This window comes from Elephantulus edwardii, unplaced genomic scaffold (genome assembly GCF_000299155.1).
Source record: "Elephantulus edwardii isolate Elephantulus edwardi_28Jun2011 unplaced genomic scaffold, EleEdw1.0 scaffold00059, whole genome shotgun sequence".
Taxonomy (NCBI): Eukaryota; Metazoa; Chordata; class Mammalia; order Macroscelidea; family Macroscelididae; genus Elephantulus; species Elephantulus edwardii.
In genome coordinates this window covers 670891-692700 of record NW_006399809.1, presented here as the reverse complement: position 1 = coordinate 692700, position 21810 = coordinate 670891, and positions in this window count along the sequence as shown.

The window sequence follows — 21810 nt, the reverse complement described above, 5'->3', positions numbered from 1 at the left end:
TATGATAAATACTGTGTTAAGAGTTATCATTCACAGTGTGATCTTGCTGTGCCAGGCAACAAATTAAAAAAGTTGCATATACTATACAATTTAATATTAAATAAAAAAAACCCCAACTACCAAACATCCGAAACATAATGAAAATCAAAATGAGAAAACAGGTAAAAGTGATTGTAAATTTTTTAATGGATTAATATGATTTACAAAATAAAAAGGTAAATTCTCTCCTAATTCATCATTTTAGATATGCTATATTCTGGCCACAGTGAGTTAATGTGTGTGCTTCTCATACCTCTAGATCTTTGCATACTGCTTTTTCTGCCTGTACTCACTCACCAAGTTATATTCACCCTTCAAGACAAAGCATTCAGTGATTCATCAAGTCAACTTTACCTCTTTCCTTATGAAGTTCACTTTGTTCATAGCTTCATTATATCAATAACATTATTATATGGAATTCATTAAACTGCCTTCAAATCTACTTAGTCATATTGCATGGTCATTAAGGCCAGGAATGTATTTCTTTACCTAGTAGGCATGTAGGCATGTGTCCAATAAATATTTATTGAAAAAATAAGCAAACAAGTGAATAAACAGATGTTTCTTGAAGGCAGAGGGAAGTCCTTCTTCCTTCTGGCATTCAGTTTTCCTCATTTACATGTTCCAGAGTAGGAGTCCCCCTGTAGCCTCTTCTTGGTGGGAGTCTCCAGCTGCACATGGCCTGAGTAAACCTGAAGTGCTGGTGACCATGTTAACATCAAGCACACTGTTGATCCATAGGGACTATTGCAGCTTGCTCTATTCTCAACTGCAAAAGGCTCAGGATTGATTTCTGTGGTGTTCAAGAAAAGCTGCTGAACAGTATGAACTATTGCCTATAATCATAAATTTAGCTATGTTTCCCTTGTTTGAGTGAACTAACTCCCACAGACACCAAAAGGGAGAATGAGAATATAGCTTGCATATTTTAAATACTAAAGAGCAAACATACAGATGGGGAATCCTCAATTCTTCCTTCTATGAAGAAACAAGTTCTAAACAATTTAAATAAAAAGTGTCATTTATCATATACTCATATATTATGTACCACCATGAAACATGGCAAAGACGGAAGAATCAGATCCCAAAAATAAACACTGAGGAAGAGCAGCTAGTTCTTGAAACCAAAGCCAAAATCAAGTCATGGTGCTGTTCAGCTTCCTATCAGGGCTTCTGTAGTCTTTACAACTGCTGCAGATTTCACTGTGGATTTGGAAATAAGAAGTGATTCTGACACCAGAACGCTTGCCTCATTACTGTATTATGTCAATACCTCCACGTCCAAAATGCAGTATGAATCTGTCCAACGTGTATACCAACATCCTAACTCCATGAAGTAGGAAAGAGTCATACTGCTTCTTTAGTTTCTATAGTGGGTAGTGGGAAGTGTCTTCACTTTTGTAAGGCAAGGATTCCTCAAACATAAGATGAAGAGTGAAAATTATGACAATGTCTATTACACACTGTAAGCCTATATTCTCATGCTGATGTCTATATGAAGGAAGCAAGAGTTTTTCTTATTTACATTTTTAATGTCATAACATGTTAAATATAGAGAGAAGAGAAAAATAATTTCATTAACATTTTAAATAACTTATTTATTAATTAATTGTGCACACATCTAATTTCCATTCCTATTTTATAAGTCTGGGATTCCCATTCTTCTCAGAGTCAGCCACAGTTTGTTATGATCCACACAGTCAAATGCCTTTGCATAATCAATGAAACACAGATAGACATTCTTCTGGTATTCCCCGCTTTCAGCCAAGATCCATCTAACATCAGCAACGATATCCCTAGTACCACGACCCCTTCTAAACCCAGGCCGGACTTCCGGCAGTTCTCTGCTGATGTGCTGTTCTAATCGTTTTTGGATGATCTTCAGCAGAATCTTGCTTGCATGTGAAATCAATGACACTGTTCTGTAGTTTCCACACTCAGTTGGGTCACCTTTCTTTGGAATGGGAACAAATATAGATCTCTTCCAGTCAGTTGGCCAAGTGGTTGTTCTCCAGATTTCTTGGCACAACTTGGTGAGCACGTCCAGGGCAACATCTGTTATCTGAAATACTTGGACCAAGAGGCAGTAGTCAGAACAGAGCAGGGTAACACTACATGGTTCAAAATAGGGAAGGGTGTACGCCAGGGATGCATCCTGTCTCCATACCTTTTCAACATGTATGCAGAGCAGATTATCTGAGAGGCTGGGCTCTATGAGGAGAATTGTGGCATCAGGATTGGTGGAAGATCTATCAACAATCTCCGTTATGCAGATGACACAACCTTGCTTGCTGAAACTGAGGAAGACCTCATGCACTTGCTGCGAAGGGTCAAGGACTGCAGCCTTCAGTATGGACTAAGGCTCAACGTCAAGAAGACAAAGATTCTCGCCACTGGACCAATTGGCAGCGTCAGGATGGATGATGAAGAGATTGAGAGTGTTCACAGCTTCACTTTGCTCAGCTCCACAGTTAACGCTCTTGGTACCAGCAGTCATGAAATCAAAAAGCGTATCGCGATGGGAAAGTCTGCCGTTAGGTACCTCTCAAACGTACTCAGGAGCAACAGTGTCTCTCTGGAGACTAAGGTGCGCCTGATACAGGTCATGGTATTTGCAATCGCTTGTTATGCATCAGAGAGTTGGACAATGACTAGGGAGGACAGAAGGAGAGTGGATGCTTTTGAGCTGTGGTGCTGGAGAAGGGTACTGAATGTACCATGGACTGCCAGGAAAACAAACAGATCCATCTTGGAGAGGATTAAACCAAGCTGCTCCTTGGAGGCAAGGATTCTGGGGCTTCGTCTGACATACTTTGGACATGTTGCCAGGAGGGACGGGTCCTTGGAGAGGGACATCATGCTTGGGAGGGTGGAGGGACAGCGCAGGAGGGGAAGACCCTCTATGAGATGGATTGATTCGGTGACTGGGGTAATTGGGATGGGTGTGTCAGAGGCGGTGCAGTTGGCGCAGGATAGAGCAGGATTTAGAGCTGTTGTGCATAGGGTCGCTATGAGTCGGAAACGACTCGATGGCACATAACAACAACAACAACATTTTATAAGTCTCAGTGGTCAAAACTCAAGTTTAGAAGGCCTAATCTACAGTAAAAAGAGGCTGACAAATACAGCCAGAAATGTACAATCTGGAGAGGATAAAATTGATTAATGGGATCTTCTAAGGATTCAATCCTTGTATGCATCAATAACTTTTTCCAATAGGGTGAAAAGAAAGCCTATCAACTGGAGAAAACCATTAGACAATATACTCTCAGACAAGGGTCCCATAACAAAAGTCTACAGAATTCTGCAGGGCCTCAACAAGAAAAAGATTGATAACCCAATTACAAAATGGGTAAAATACATGGAAAGAATTTTGACAGAGGAAGACATTCAGGGAAAGAATTTTCACAGAGGAAGACATTTAGATGGCCAACAGACACATGAAGAAATCCTCAAAATCACTGGCAATAAGAGAGATGTAAACCAAAACCATAATGAGATAACAGCTTACTCCAGTAGAAGTAAAAAAGTTCATCAGGGCAGCGATAATTAAATATTGGAGAGGATATGGAGAGCTTGGAACTCCCAAACACTCTTGGTAGGCTTGTAAAATAGTACAACCCTAGAATGGCAGTTTGACATTTCATCAAAAAGCTGAACTAGACATTTCATATGACCCAGCTATTCCACTTCTAGGAATATACCCCAAGGAAATTAGAATTGAGAAATAAACAGAGATCTGTACACTAGTATTCATAGCAGCATTACTCACCACTGCAAGATTATGGAAACAATCCAAATGCCCAGCCACAACCAAATGGATTGAAAAAGTGTTTCATTCACATGATGGAATACTATGCAGCAGGAGCAATGATTTCAGAAAATATTGTATAATTTGGGAGAGAGTGGAGAGCATTATGCTGAATGAACTAATTCAATCACTTAAGGACAAATATTACATAAATACATTATTGTAAAAATAAAAATATGACTTGTAAAAAATGTATGGGAATTCAAGAGGGGAGGGATTGGAGGAGAGGAGTGAGGATGGATAGAGGTGAAGTCAGAGAGTTGCATTTGGTGGTTGGAGGGAAAGGGTAAAGGAAATGGAAAAAATCTATCAGGGACTTGAAAAGACAGAGTAATGTGGGACACAGTTCACTGGGTATTAATTTTATAAAATATAATGAATGGCAATGATTGTATGAAAAACAATGTGAATGAAAAATGAAACACAATGCATACAAACTTTGTAAGAAAATCAATATAAAATAAAAATCCAGAAAGGTAAATGTAAATCTTCTGCCGAGAAGAGTACAGAAATGTGGCCACAGAGTATGTATCATAAGAAGATGTGATACTAAATTTGAATTCCTAATCTTAACTCACTCCAATACTCATCCTCTTTTTTTTAAGACTTCCAATATAATGATCAAAATTTGTGAATTTTGATTATTATACTGGAAATATCCTTCACTGTATTTTCTGTATATCATAATTTTAATATTTGGGTTTGTTTTTTAAAATTTTTTTTAAAGTTTTCTTAAATTTTTATTTTCAAGAAATTTTGCTGAAAGTTTGGGTTTTCATTGACTAATTAAGCTTATCTTCAGGAAGTAAGAGTGTATGTGTGTGTGTGCGCGTGTAAATAGACATAGGAAGAACTTTATACAAATTAAATGCTTTCAACTGCAAGGGACAGATATTATATGAATAGCAAACATAACACTTCACTTTCAATTATTTACAACTATGATTTTATGTGTCTAATGATTTACTCTATCTCCCAAATTATATTTTTTTAAACTTTTGATATCATATGAACCATCTCCTTGACCTAACTATTTTTGGTAAATAGAAGCTATTTTCTTTAGTTTTCAAAACTTTGAATTATGCTGATTTGCTATTCCTAAATATCCTCTGAAACTATTAAATTATCATCATTTGTTATTTTATGTTCTTCAACATGATTTCTAACTCATATTTTTCAATGTTGTTTTCCTTTTTGTTTGTTTCTTCTCCATTACATTTCAAAAATTCATGTGAAGTAATTCCAGTGGCTTCCTTGATACCAAAGTTCCTTGTCTAGTATACACCCCATACATTTGGTCAGACTAATCATCTCTGAATATTCATTTCACATTCTTGGTTTTCCATTTAAGGAACTACTTGACTTCCTATTCCCTAATTCATTAAATTAAATATTTTTGCCAATTGTCCAGAAATTCTCTATCATGAACATATATAAATTCTATAATGTCTTGTCCCAGATCTCCCTAAATGTAGATCATCTTTAAAAAAATTATTTTATATATTGATTTATTTCAAAGCCCTTTCTGTTTGTATATATTGTTTTTCACACTAGAAGGAAATATGCATTGTCTTATTAATCTAGTATTAAACACTTGAGCAAAAATCAGGTTTATGTCATATTTACACTCATTTAGTTCATTCTCCTTCTCTGAAATAGAATCTGTATAAAGATTTTAGGTAACAGCATGAAGATGTTCAAGTCTGATCTCTGTTACTTTCACAAGAGGGAACAATTTCCATTAACAACATCTACAATAGAAAACCAAATTGTGTAAGGTCAGAAATGGCTTTGAAATTCCTGCACTTACTTCTACTAATTCCAACACTAATCGTGCTCTTCTGCTACTGGGCCTGAAATCTTCTATAATGGGCACTCAGGTCTGATAGAACCATACTCACAGTTAAATAATTTATCAGCAACCGAAGTGCCCATCAACAAATGAATAGATTTAAAAAAACCCTTTGGTATATGCATATAATGGAATACTATGCAGCACTGAAAAACAATGAACTTGTAAAACATTACACAACATGGGAGACCTTGGAGCACATCATGCTGAGTGAAATATCTCAGTCTCAAAGGGACAAATACTGCTTAGTACCACTATTATAAAGCAGTCTGATATAGGAATTTAGGAGAAGAATAGGATAAGAGTAACATTACCTTGGAACAAATGAAAGACAGAACTGTCTAAAATGAGTATGTGACTAGGTTATATGTATAACAACAGCCCAGAATAAAAGATATATTAAAGAAAAGAGGAATTGTGGTATAAGGGAAGAGTTAATAGTATAGCAATGAATTATTTTTTTTTAAAGGAGGAACTGGGGGAGAAGGAAAGGAGGGCAAGGGTAAAATGTGCAAAAAGTAATGAATGGAAATATAACTTCTCTGAAAATGTTCACTAAAATCACAACTGAAATAAAATTTTATTTTTTAAAGAGTTATAAGGGAAGTTAACAGGTTACATTCAGGTTAGCAACAGTTTACAATTACTCCATCCAGAGAGCTTCTCGAGTATGCTCATAGGCCCTTTCAGCTTCAGCCCCATGGCTTAGGTCAATGTTACAAAGTCCCCTTAAACCTACGAATTATAGAATCTTCCCTCAGTTCTCCTGCAAGCTTAAATGAAGATCCTTGGGTCTGGCTCCACGCATCAACAGTCCCAAGTCAGCTGTTTCATTTCAGTCTCTGCTTCTGCTACTGCTCTCATGGATATCTTGGTCTGACAGGTGCAAGAATCTCTGGACCAGAAGGTTACACATTGCACTCTCCACTTCCTCTTCCTTGCTGATAGTAGGATTCCTATCTTTCTTTCTGTATTTGCTCTATTTAAACTTGGTGAGATGGGGAAAAAAATGACAAATCCCATAATGATTAATTTAAACACACCCTGTTTAAAGTTCCCACCCAGCCCAGTCATGTAGTGAACTCCAAAATTTAAAGCCAATCAAGCCATCTTAATCAATAAATGCAGATTGTTACCACTGAATCGAATCCCCCTCTCTGAATGTTGTAGACCGAGGTTAAAGTATATTAATAATTAACAACAAGACAGAACACCAATAATGAGATAAAACAGAGAGCATGTAAAATAGGGGGCCAGCAATTTGAATCAATTGAAGTGCTACAAGCCATGCATCTCTGTGTATTTATTGAGAATCAGGGGAAGCAAATAATAAGAGAATTTTCTTGTAAATGAAGCATAATTTTTCTCTATTGTCAACCTGATGCTTAGTTCAGGAAGGAAGTATTTCACATGTATTAACACTCCCTATGCAGGGGGACCCTAGCTGTCTCTTGTCTGCAGGAAACAGCTCATTTCCTGTGATCTGTCATAAGAGAAATTTCAACTTATTATTTTGTGTTTCCTTCAATTTCTGAGTAAGCATATAGTTTACCATATAATATTTGGTACGAATTTGGCTTCCCACATCTGAAGAACTCTCTAATGTCTAGTCATCTCTCAGGGCTCCACATCATATTCATTGAGAGAAGTCCACTGGCTCTGACTCTCACTCTGTGGGTCCCAGGTCAGTTCTGTCTAATATTGCTCTCTGCTGCTCCTGTTCTTCTCTAGTTTCCTGTCTGCATTGCATAGAACATGTACTAAACTCTCTGATTCTTCTTTCTTGGTGGTAGTAAAATTCTTATTTTCTGCTTCAACCTAAACCAGCTCTATTGTCTGTATTATAGTCAATACTTGCCTGGATTATAGGTAAGACTGACCAATCCCTTCATAAGCAGTCTGTAAAATATTTTCATGTCCCCATGGTGCTATCTACCTCATTCATATTAGCATAATACCACCAAGAAAATGGTAAAATATAAATTGAATGACCTAGGAAAGGCATTTTGAGCAACAAATCCACTGCACCACAGGCCAAACCCTGCCTTTCCTAGCCATTGGCCTTCACAATGGAAGGATTAACTTTTCATAACACAATTATCTTACTAATTACTACATTAATGAAAGTTTGTTACTTGTATGCACTTATCATTCCATCTAAGATAGTAGATTTTTAATCTTCCAATCCCTATTATCACACTAGAACTTTTTGTGAAAACAAATATGATCCTTTTGAAGAATCCTTTGTTCCATCTGGAATTTTGAGCACTTGCATTCACAAGTGAAGTCCAATCCAAAGTAAACCACCTGATCACAGCAACATAAATTAACTCACAGCATCTTCTGTTCATCTGGTTATGTTCTGGTTAACTCATTCTTAGCCATTAGAAGCTAATTCCAATGAATACTAGCTGAAAACTCAGGAATCAACACATTTTCCTGAATTTAGCTCCTTATGTAGGGTAAACCACGTCTCTCTGCACACAGGTCAGCAATCCTTCACTTGTCTTTAGCATCCGTACATACTATGTCATTGGGTCTCAGTGGAACATGTCCAAATTCAGCCCTTCTCTTCATTGCTGCATTACACCTACTTCCAATCATAACATAGACCCAGGTGGTCACCATAAGTGAGCATACTAGGCTTCCTAATCACCAACTCCCTTTAATCTCCATTACTGGAAGTGTTGTTCATGGTTACAGCGTTTTCTTGCCTCAAAGCACACTAAGTAAAACTTCTCTAATTTTTAAAAGCCAATTTATTTCTCTCTTTTCTTTTCTACTCATCTTTCCTTCACATATAAATCTCTTCATTCTACCATGCTAGGTGGATATAATGTCCATTCAAATAAATACTTTCCCAACTCAGAATACTGAACAGAGCTGGGGCCTCCATGCTCTATTCTCTCCCACTACAAACATCTACTGATTTTAACAAGTCTGTATTTCCTTGGGAAAAATCTCCTTGCCTATTCCATCAAGTATTGGCCAAAGGTGGATTTATACACATTCTGTAATCTATAATATCAGGGTCCATATCAATCTCTAATTGATCACTCTTTGTATGAATAATAGTGACATGCTATACAATTTAACATTTAAATATTATTATATTTTATCAATCTGGTCATCGGTTAAAAAATGCTAGTTTTAACTATCTAACTAGAGGTAAAACAGCTTATATTAAAGAATCATGACATGCACCTCAATATTTTTTCTAAGGCTCAACTGAGAATTTTATTAATAACCAGTGACAATTCTGATGATAAGTCCTATGTTGAGTCCAGTGTTTATCATGGAAATGTTAGTTCAAAGATTCATATCATATTACAGTTAATGAACAAATTATTTTTTGGAATTATGTGTTTAATATTTTTTGAAATCACTTTTAAGGTCAGAGTAAAAAGAATACCTTTTTGATCTCAGAAACCTGAAGTACTGAGCCCAATGATTTAAGAAGGGTCTTGAATTCCTGACTCCTTGACAATCTCATAAACTTGGCAACTACTCAACATCTCTTTAGTCATGAATTCATTCCTGGTATAGAAGCAGTTCTATCACAGGATATTTCAAGAACCCAGATGTTCCTAGCATTTTTTACTGTCTGCTCTGGAATGCTTCTCTGAGGTTTCCTCATATAATTGTTTTGGTCAATTCACTGGGGCAGATTTATCAACAAATATAGGCTTGATGCAATCAGTCAAGTTTTATGTTCCTTATGTGACTCTCACACAACGGGGACCTTCTGTCTTTGAAGTCATATGTCTTAAATAAAGCACATATTTCTTTTCAAATAATCTTTTTGCATCTTAGTGGATGAAATGATTTTTCTACAATCATGTGACTCTACTGACTCTAACTTCCTTAAAGAAGAAAGCCCAGGAAGTTGCAGCCTGGTAAAAGCTTTGTTATTTTCCTTTGAGAGACTATAGATGCCACTCCATCTAGCCTAGACTGGGATGCTATGAAATGATAATTTGAACAGTAAGTTACTAACTAAGAAATCACTAACATGACTTGTGTAGGAAGACTTTACCTAACAATCTTATTTCCCATAATATTTCATAAAACTACTTCAAGTGAAAAGTCTTAATATAACTTCCAAATCACATAAAACTTCACAGAACTACTTCAAGTGAGAAAACACTATGTATAACTGTTAAGAGGTGGTCTACTTCAATTGAATTTCAAAAATATTTCTAGGCTAGATTTTTAATATCCTGTATACATTCTTCCCCAAAGAAATTTTCTATTTTAACTTTCACAGACTAAATTTAGCACTCTTGTCGATTTGGTAGTAGTCATTTTTTTTTTTTTGCAAAAAGTTTTCAGAAAATAAAATAGTTGGAACTATTTCTCAGCAGTTTCATAATAATTACGGGGGAAATTTTTTTTTTATTTTAGTGAAAGGTAGTCAGTCTCCTTCCATGCAAATCACAGCCTTGGAAACTCAATGGAAGATCAAGACTCTCTGGTCGCAGAACCATGAACTATCAGGCCCTATGATACAAGCAGGCTTGTTCTGACTCAACAGTAATGAGTATGAATTAGCATTTGGGAAGCTCTGGATATACAATGGTTAAATTTCTGGCTAATAACTACAGTCTAGCATTTCAAACCTATAAATATATCTGTGGGAGAAAAGACATGATGATCTGCTCCTTTACAAATAGTAATTGTTGTTAGGTGTCATTAAGTCCACTACAATTAATAGTAAACATATGAACAAAACTTGAAAACTATACCATCTTCATGATTTCCATAATGCTGAAGTATTTTGGCACCATGACTATGTCCATCTATACTGTTGAAAGTCATTTTCTCTCTCACTGACCCTCCGTTTCTCCCAGCATGAATTAATTTTCAAAAACCTAGCTCTTCCATGGACTGCTAGGAGAACAAACAGGTTAACCCTGGAGAGGGTGAAATCAGGCTGCTCCTTAGACACATTGTATGACATACTTTGGACATGTTGTAAGTAGGGACCAGTCTTTGGAGAGGGACATCATGCTTAGGAAAGTAGAGGAACAGTGCAAAAGAGGAAGACCTTCCATAAGATGATTGACTCAGTGACTGGGATTAAGTGTGTCAGAGACAATAAGGTTGGCTCAAGATAGAGCAGAGCTGTGGTACATAGGGTCGCTGTAAGTTGTAAGTGACTAGATGGCGCATAACAATTACAACAACAACCCCTCCTGAAAATGTCTGAACTATATAAAGTTTTACCATCTTTACTTCTAATTTGGACATGTTACAAGGAGATACGGGTCCTTGGAGAAGGGTGTTATTCTTGGGAGGGTGGAGAAACAGAAAAAGAAGGAAAGATCCTTGAAGAGATAGATTGATTCAATGACTGTGGTAATGAGGGTAGGTGTATCATAGACAATAAGATTGGCACAGGATAGAGTAGGGTTTAGGGCTCTTGTACATAGGGTTGCTATGAGTCACAAGTGACTCAAAAGGCACATAACAATAACAGAAACCTCTTATTAGTACCCTGGTTGCAGTTCCTTGCTAAAAAAATATAGATGTTTTAATTCTTTTATTTTCTAATATTTTCATTCTTTTGGCATCCTCTGGGCTATTCCTTATTCTTTACCAACACAATTAGTATTTAATAATTCTTCAGTCTTCCTTACTCATCTGTCCAACTTTAGATGCATTGGAAACAATTGAAAATAACATGGTTTGGTATACCTTAGTTTTAAAACGGAAATTCTAGCTTTTCAACACTTGGGTCTATGACAGCAGATTTTCCCAAAAACATAGCTTTTGACTTTTAAACTACTGCTATCATAAAGGTTGATTGTGGATTCAAGTAAAATGGATTCATTAACAGTTTCATAGTTTTCTCCATATATTGTGATGTTGCCTATTTAGAAGTTAGTGAAGCTCCTTACAAACAGGTTACTGCAATTCCCCAGAAAATAACAAAGAATTTTTAAAAGATTAATGATGTGTTTGGATTTGTATCTATATTTCTGCCAGTGATTTTGATCATTTCTTTATGTGTTTGTTGGCCATTCAAATATTTTCCTCTGTGAAAATACTTTCTATGTCTTTTGCACGTTGTGTAATTTTGTTATCAGTCTTTTCCTTGTGGAGGCCGAGAAGTATTCTGTAAACTTTCGTCATGAGACTCTTGTCTGAGATTGTATTGCAAGTGGTGTGTTGTCAGTTGATAGGTTTTATGTTCATTCTTTTGAAATTTAATCTTTAGAAGGTCCCATTCATCAATTTTATCCTCTTCTGATTGTTAATTTTTGGCAGTCTCTTTATACCATAAACTAGGCCTTCCTAAGCTTGATTTCAGCTTGTCTCTTATGAACTACGGTGTTGATTTTATTTACTCCAAGGTCTCTGGTTCACCTCGAGTTGATTTTTGTGTATGGTGTGAAATGTGGATCATGTTTCAGCTTTCTGAAGGTGACAGTGCAGTTTTGCCAGCACCATTTGTTGAAGAGGCTGTCATTTTCCCACTTGATAGGATTTATTTCCTTGTCAAAGGACAAATACTATATAAAACCATCATTACAGAATGAGTATGAAGATTCAAAGCACAGGAGAAAGTGGAAGCAGAGGGATGAATATGTCTCGAGCAGGGAAGATTAATCATGGGTCATACAATTTGATGGGTAGGGAGATGAGGAAAATGAGAAGGATCTTGTGTGAAAAAAAATTTAAAAATTTTAAATAAACTAGTATGACAATAATTTAAAATAGAATGTTTGAATGATTGTAGGATTTTTTTGTTGTTATGTTCTGTTGAGTCGCTTGCAGCTCATAGTGACCCTATGTACAAGAGCCCTTAACACTGATCTTCTTGTGCCAATCTCACTGTCCATGACACGCCCACCCCAATTATCCCAGTCACTGAATCAATCCACCTCATAGAGGACCTTCCCCTCCTGTGCTTTCCATCCACCCTCTCAAGCATGTTATCTTTCTCCAAATACAGGTCCCTCTTTGCAACATGCCCAATGTATGTCAAATGAAGCCTCAGAATCCTTGCATCCAAGGAGTAGCCTGGTTTAACCCACCATAGAATGAATCTATTTGTTTTCTTGGCAGTCCGTGGTACATTCAATACCCTTCTCCAGAACCACAGCTCACAGGCAACAATTCTCCTTCTATCCTCCTTTGTCATTGTCCAGCTCTCTGATGCATGGCAAGTGATTGCAAAGATAATGTCCTATATCAGGCACACCTTAGTCTCCAGAGTGACTCCATTGTTCTCTAGTACTTTGGAGAGGTCCCTAACAACTATAGCAATACATCTTTTAATTTCCTGGCTTCTGGTGCCAAGAGTGTTGATTGTGGAGCTAAACAAACCAAATCTGTGAACAATCTCAATCACTTCACCACCCATCCTGATGCTATTGAGCCTAATCCACATTGAAGGGTGCAGTCCTTGATCTTCTGTGGCAAGTGCATCAGGCCCTCCTCAGTTTCAGCAAGCTGGATTGTTTCATGTGCATAAAGCAGATTGTTGATGAATCTTCCTCCAATCCTGATGCCACTCTTCTCCTCATAGAGCTCAGCCTCACGGATAATCTGTTTTGCTTATAGATTGAAAAGATATGAAGATAAGACACAACCCTGGAGTACACCATTCCCAATTCTGAACCATGCAGTGTTTCCTTGCTCTGTTCTGACACCTGCCTCCTAGTCCAAATAGAGGTTTTGCATTGATGCCATCAAGTGTTCTGGGATTCCCATTCTTCTCAGAGTCAGCCACAGTTTGTTATGATCCACACAGTCAAAAGCCTTTGCATAATCAATGAAACACAGATAGGCATTCCTCTGGTATTCCCTGCTTTCAGCTAAGACCCATCTAATATTAGCCACAATATCCCTAGTACCACAACCCCTTCTAAACCCAGCCTGGACTACTGGCAGTTCTCTGTTAATGTGCTGTTCCAGTCATTTTTTAATTATCATCAGCAGAATCTTGCTTGCATGTGAAAGCAATGATACTGTTCAACACTCTGTCGGGTCACCTTTCTTTGGAATGGGAAAAAATAGAGATCTCTTCGAGTCAGTTGGCTAAGTAGTTGTCCTCCAGATTTCTTGGCACAATTTGGTGAGCACATCCAGGGAAGTATCCTCTAGTTGAACTATGTCAATTGGTACAATCTATTCCTGGGCCTTTTTTTTTCTAATTCCTTCAAAACAGCTTGAACTTCTTCCTTCATCACCATAGGCTGTTTCTCATATGTTGTTTCATGAAATTCTTCTGTGTCTGTCTATTTCTTTCAATACAGTGACACAGTATACTCTTTCTATCTTCATTTAATGCTTCCTGGATCTTTTATTATTTTGCCCAAAGCATCCTTAAGGATTTCAACTTGAGGTTTGAATTTGTTCTTATGTTCCTTCAACTTAATAAATGCTGAGCAAGTTTGGCCCTTTGGATTTTCTGACTCCAGCTCTTTGCATATTTCATTGCAATATTTTACTTTGTCTTCCTGTATTGCCTTTTGAAATCTTCTGTTTACCTCTTTAGTGTCTTAACTCTTCCTTCTGCTTTGGTGTTTAAGCACTCCAGTGCAATACTCAGATTCTCTTCTGACATCCATTTTGGTCTTTGCTTCATCCTATTTTTGTAATGACCTTTTGCACTTCTGGGTGATACTCTTGATATCCTCCCACAACTCAACTGGTATTTGCTTATAGGTGTTCAAAGCCTCAGACCTATTGCTGAGATGGTTCTGAAATTTAGGTAGGATAGACTTATGGTAATATTTTGGTTCCCGTGAATTTGATTGAATTTTCCTTAGCTTCACTTTGAACTTGCATATGAGTGAATGGTGATCAGTACAATCAGCACCTGGCCTAGTTTTCACAGCAGTTATTGATCTTCTCCAGTGGTTCTTTCCACAGATGTAATCAATCTGATTCTTATGCATATTATCAGGTGAAATCCATGTGTATAACCTGTGTCTATATTTCTTATAAAATGTTTTATGCAATGAATAAGTCATTGATTGTGCAAAATTCAATCATCCTATCTCCAGCTCCATTTCTGTTACCGAGTCCATATTTTTCAACTACTGAATCTTCTTCTCTGTTCTCAACTTTTGCATTCCAGTCACCAGTTATTATTAATGCATCTTGATTACATGTTCAATTGATATATGACTCTAGAAGTTGATAGAAATCTTTTATTTCCTCTTCTTTGGCTCTGGTTGCTGGTGCATATATCTGAATGGTAGTAGTATTCACTGGACTTCCTTGTATGTGCATGATTATTATCCAGTCACTCACAATATTGTATTTCATGATGGATCTAGAAATTACTCTTTTGTGTGATACACAATGTAAATGAAAGATTGTATAAAACATAATATATATGAATGAAATATACTGTAAAGTTATTACTATGAAAATCAATAAAAATATTTAAAAACTAAGGTGAGTAATATTAGAATTCCCTATCTATGTACTGTTCCAGACTGTTTTGAAATATCTTCAGCAATATTTTGTTTGCATACAGTTTTAATGATATTGTTTGATAATTTCTACATGCAGTTGGATCACTATTCTTGGGAATGAATGCAAGCAAATATAAACCTCTTTCAATCAGTTGGCCAGACAACGCTTCTCCGTGTTTCCTGGCATAGACTGCTGAGTGTATCCAAGGCTGCATCTGTTAATTGAAACAAGTCAATTGGTATCACATCAATTCCTGGGGCCTTAATTTTTGCCAATGCCTTCTATGCAGCTTCCACTTACTCTTTCATTACCATTGCTCCTGTTCTCATAGTACTTCAGTGTAAATTACTTATTTCTGGTTCAGTGACACTCTGTATACCCTCCATCTTCTTTTGATATTTCTTGGATCACTCAATATATTGCCCATAGCACCTTTCAATATGGTCACACAGGGTTTAAATTTTTCTATTCTTTCAACTTGAGAAATGCAGGGCAAGTTCTTCCCTTTCTCTTTTCCAATTTCAGCTCTCTGCACATTCCATTATAATACTATGCTTTGTCCTCTTGAGCTGACCTTTGAAATAATCTGTTCAGCTCTTTCATTTTGATGTTTTCCTTTAGATTTGGCTTCTCAATGCCCCAGTGCAATCTTTGGAGTCTATTCTGACATCCATTTAAATTTTTTCCTGTCTCCTCTGTTTTTTTTTTATGACCTTTAGGGAATTGCCAGAAGTTCAGGAGGGATTTATAAGAGGCCGTGTCACCATTGTTATTGTCTGATGAATCCTGTCTGATAGTAAGGAATACCAGAAAAATGTCTCTATTTGTGCTTTATTGACTATGCAAAGGAGTTTGACTGTGTGGATTATGAGACCTTGTGGCTGTCACTGAGAAGAGTGGAAAACCGAGAGCACTTGATTGTGTACATGGTGGATCTATACGTGGACCAGGAGGTTGTTGTGCAAATGGAGCAGAGAAGCACTGCATGGTTTGGAACTTGGAAGGGAGTGTGTTATCTATTTCCATCTCGATACCTGTTAAATCTATATGCAGAGCAAATTATCCAAGGATTTGGACCCTATAAAGAGGAATGCGGCATCAGGATATGAGGCAGACCCATCAATAACCTGCATTATGCAAATGGAACAACTTTACTTGCTGAAAGTGAGGAGGATCTGAAGTACTTGTTGCAGAAGATGAAGGAATGCAGCTTTCAGTATGGATTGTGTCTCAATATCAAGAAAACAAAATTCTTACCACTGGACCAATAGGCAGTGTCATGATGAATGGAGGGAAGATTGAAACTGCCAACTGCTTCATCTTAGTTGGATCCACAATTAACACCCTACCAAGGACTAGCGGTCAGGAAATAAGGAGAGTTACTGAAATGGGAAAATCTACAGTTAGGGACCTTTCCAAATTATAGAGAAGTAGTGATGTCAGTTTGAGGGCTAAGGTGTGTATGATTCAGGCCATACTCTTTCCAATTACTAGCTATACATCCAAGACCTGGACAATGAATAAGGATGACAGAGAAAGAATTTATGCCTTTGAGCTGTGGTGTTAGAGAAGAGCACTGAACATTCCATGGAAGACCAAGACAACTAACAGATATATTTCAGAGAGAGTACAACTGGAGAGCTCTTTGGAAACAAGAATGGTGAGGCTTCTCCTCACATACTATGAACATATTGCTAGGGGGTGTTATTCTGTGGAGAGGAACATGATTTTGGAAAGGGTGGAGGGTCAACGAAGGAGAGGAAGACCCTCACCAGGTGGGTTGACATGGTGACTGCTGTAATTGGCTCTTGTGTATTTCAGGATATGTGAGGATGATGCAGGACAGGACAGGGTTTAGTTCTTTTATTCATAATGTCACTATGAGTTTTGTTCAACTCGATGGCACCTAACAACAACAATAATATTGAAATAGACTATATGAGTTCATGTGATTTAATGCCCCTTAAAAAACAACTGTAGGTTCAGCTAGGGATAAGTTCTTACTCAACTGTATACAACAACAACAACATAGGAGTGAGAGAGTTTCCCATTCCCAGACAGTTGAAGAAGTTGAACCCATCCAACAATAAGACAGAAAAAAAGGTTTTTAAATTGTCTATGTTGATAATGACCATCAAATTATTTATCAGGAGAAGTATTTTAAGACCTGTGAGTAACTGACAAAAGTTACTAATTATCATGGTGTAGCGGATTGAAACTCTTGGTATCTCAGAGGATATTTGAAGATCAGAACAAAAGAGTACGCTGTTGATAATGTTGCAGATATAAACACAAAATCATCTTAGGTAAATTGAAATATTTACGTGCTATATTCACTGACTTTTCCCTGCTTTTCATATTCTATTTGGATATTGTTCAGAGCTTTGCTTTGATATAAACAGAAGAGCTACTATTGGTAGATCAGTTCTCTTTGGTTTCCAACTTCGGTTAAAACATTAAAAATGATTGCTTTTTCTCTCTCTGGTTAATTTCCCCCTAAAATATTTTGTTTCCATAGTAGTCACCTTTTATTCTGAATATATTTTAATAGATGTTGCTAATACATTGATTTGTCAAATACATAATAGGATTCTCCTTTTTTAATCATAACTAATATTTTTAATAGGAGGAATCTTTTTAATAAGAAAATAATTCTTAATCTGATTTCAGCATGCATGTGACATCTAAGATTCTCAATCTGAATACCATTTGATTCCTTAAAGCCTTGTCAGTATAATCCCACACTGATTTCCCTACTAATTTTTTAATTAATTTCAATGAACATTTACAGAGGTTTTGGATTTCCATTCATTCATTGTGGCAATTTTCTCCCCACCCATCTTCCCCCACCCCCAGTTCACTCTTCTCTTTGAAAAGTAAAAGAAAAATTCCTTCATTGGTTTACAATTTCCCCCCACCCCACCCCCGGCACCTTCCCACCTTCACCCCAAGTATACTCCACTCTGCAACCTTCATTCTGGACTCTTATGATGATCATAATTCCCTATAATATATTGCTTTTAAACTATTCCTCATCTGTTTCAATGCAGTCAGTATACATAATTTATCCAGACCAATTCAGCAAAGTAGCAGGATACAAGGTCAACATACAAAAATCAGTCGGATTTCTCTAAAGTGTCAAAGAGAATACAGAGCCAGAGCTAAGAAAAACAATACCTTTTACAATAGCTAATCACAAGACAAAATATTTGAGAGTAAACCTATCCAGAAGCACAAAGGATCTACTCAAAGAAAATTACAAAACATTACTACAAGAAACAAAAAGAGACCTGGAGAAGTGGAAGAATATCCCTTGCTCATGGATAGAAAGACTCAATATTGTGAAAATGTCAATACTACCAAAAGCAATGTACACGTTCAATGCAATCCTAATACAAATACCAATCCCATTAATTCATCAATGAGATGGAACAGGCAATCTCCAGTTTCATTTGGAATGGAAAGAAGCCCTGAATAAACAAATCATTCCTTAAAAATAGAAAAAAGATAGGAGACATCTCACTCCTTGATTTAAAATCCTGCTACATTGCTGTGGTCGTTAAGACAGCATGGCACAGGTACAACAACAGACACATAGATCAATGGAGTAGAGTTGAGAACCTAGAAATCAGCCCATCTACTTGTGGTCAACTGATTTTTGACAAGGAGATGAAAGCAGTTAAGTGGGGAAACAGCAGCCTTTTTAGCAAATGGTGTTGGCAAAATTGGAAAACTATCTGTAGAAGACTCAAGCAAAATCTACACCTCACTCCATATATAAAAACCAACTCAAGGACCATGGACTAAGAATTAAACCAAGTTAGGACTAAACTTCATAAAAGAAAAGTTTGGAAGAACTTTAAGTAGTCCTAATCCACAACATAAACAGTTCCAAGTATGCTGAAAAATCTACAACCAGGAGAAGATAAATGAATGGGACCTTCTAAGAATCAAATCCCTATGCAAATCCAAAAACTTCTCCAACAGGGTAAAAAGGGAAGTCACAGACTGGGAAAAAGCATTTGGTAATGACATGTCAGATAAGGGACTTATATCTAGAATTTATAAAATACTTGAGCACCACAACAAGATAAAGGTGAATAATCCAATAAAAAATGGGCACAAGATATGAACAGACACTTCACCAAGGATGACATTCATATGGCCAACAAGCGCATGAAGAATGTTCAAGATCCCTAGCTCTAAGAGAGATGCAAATCAAGACAACTATGAGATATCATCTCACCCCAGTAAGACTAGCAAAATGTAACAGAACAGCAAGCAACAAATGCTGGTGAGGCTTTGGAGAAACTGGAACTCTTATTCACTGTTGGTTGAAGTGTAAAGTGGTGCAACCACTGTGGAAAGCGGTGTTACACTTTCTCAAAATGTTGCAAATAGAGATATCATTAGACCCAGCAATTCCACCACTGGGACTATACCCTGAAGATACCAAACCCACCATCCAAGCAGATATATGCACACCCATGTTTATTGTGGCTTTGTTCACAATATAAAGGAGTTGGAAACAACCTAAGTGCCCATCAACAAATGAATGGATAGAGAAACGGTGGTATATTCACACAATTGAATATTATGCTGCATTGAAAAACAAGGAACTCATGCAATTTTATTCAAAATGGGTGACCCTCTAGGACACAAAAGGACAAACACTGCATAAATTTTTAATTTCATTTTGGTCATCCAGTACTACAAAATGGTAGATGAGAAAAATAAAGTATGAGGAAAAAGAATTGTGAGAGATCGATAAGAATAGATAGTCATGGAACATATCCTGGAGAAATGGAGGTTGTTGTTTGCAGTCACATCAGAACTGACTCATTGTTTATCCTCCAGTGGGTTTTCAGGATCAATCAATTGACCAGGAGGAGATTGCCCTTCCTTCTCCCATGGAGCATCTGGAAGATTTGAACTATGTGTCGTTAGGTTTGAGGTGTAGCTTCTTATGGCTAGATTACCAAACCCCCAGAAGAATGGTTAGGGAAAAGTAAATGAGTACTGAGATAATGCACTGAATTAGCTCCTAGTACCCATGCCCTTTCATCACTTTAATCTTGTCACTACTTAAAAGAAATTTAAACTTTTTCTTTCTGAATGCTCAATAGTCACAGGGGGCTGCTGAAGTTTTATTGGGTGTCACTGAGTTGTTTGTCCTATCCTGCACCATCCTAACCATGTCTAGTATACACAAGTGTGTTGTTACAGCTACAATTTCTGTGTCAGCTCATCTCATGATGGTCTTCCTTTCTTTCTTTGAACTTTCAACTTTCTTAGGATGCTGTTTTTTTCTAAGAACTGGTCTGACAGCATGCCCAAAGCATATGACAAAGTTTCAACATCTGTACCTCTAAGGAGAATCCCAATTACACTGTCTTTCAGAGATAACTTGTTTCTTTTTGGCAGTCCATGATCTATTCATAAGTGGCTTGTTGTTGTTAGATGCTGCTGAGCTGATTATAACTCACAGCCACCCTATGAACAATAGATCTAAACCATGCACTACCCTATACCATTGTCATCATCTTCATCTCTGATATATTTGACCCAATTGTTACAGTCACTGTGTCAATCTATCTAGATGATCTTCCTCTTTTTTTTTTTTGCTGACCCTGCACCTTACCAAGCATGACGTCTTTTTCCAAGAATTGTCCCCTCCTAACAATATGTCCAAAGTACATGAAACAAAGTTTCACAGTCCTTCCTCTAAAGAGCACAGTGATTGATTACACTTTCTCCAGGACAGACTTGTTTGTTCTTTTGGTAGTCCAGACGGCATTCAGTTCCCTTCTACAACACCAACTCAAAGCATTTGTTTCTTCTTTTGTCATCCTTATTATTTTTCTAACTTTCAATGCAGAAGAAGAAATTTAAAGTACAGCAGCATGAGTTAGATAAACCTTAGTATTTAAATTGACACCATTACTCTTTAGCATTTTAGAGGGATCTTTAACACTAGAGTTTCCCAATATAATAATTTTTGTTTTCTCGACTGCTGGCACCAAGGGTGTTCTGTGTGGCTTGGTATGTGACTTGTTGTTTTTGTGTACTGTCAGGCAGAACCAACCCATAGCTGATCCTCCAGTGTGTTTTCAGAGGCAATTAATCACACAGGAGGAGATTGTCCATCTTTCTGTCGAAGAGCAGCTGGTGGTTTTGAATTGTGTGTTTTCAGATTGACAGTGCAATTCCTACCACTAAGCCATCAGAACTCCCTCATATGCAGCTAGTGGTTCCCATATTCTACAGCATAAGAATAGACATTTTTTTTCATTGTAAAAGTTCTGTTGGGCAGATCTATTCTAAAGCAATCCTGATTTTTTTAAAATTATCTTTCTTTTCCTTAAGTGTTCACATCAGTCAATGAATGCTATATTCTAGTAAATTGTAGCCAATGATATAAAATAATTTCATTGTGTATTCCTACTTCTTAACAATTTCTTTCTTAACAATTTATAATTTTCCTTCATTCATGGTTCTCACATTCCATGTACCAATCACTGGGGTCTGCTTACAGCTGTTCCTCCTCCCTTGTGTTTCCATACTTGATGGTTCTACCTAGGTTGCCCTTTTTGCTAATCTGCGTGTGTTCTGTTGTGCATAGGGTTTTCAGAGGCCTGCTATTTCAGAAGTGGGTGGCCAATCCTTCTTCCTA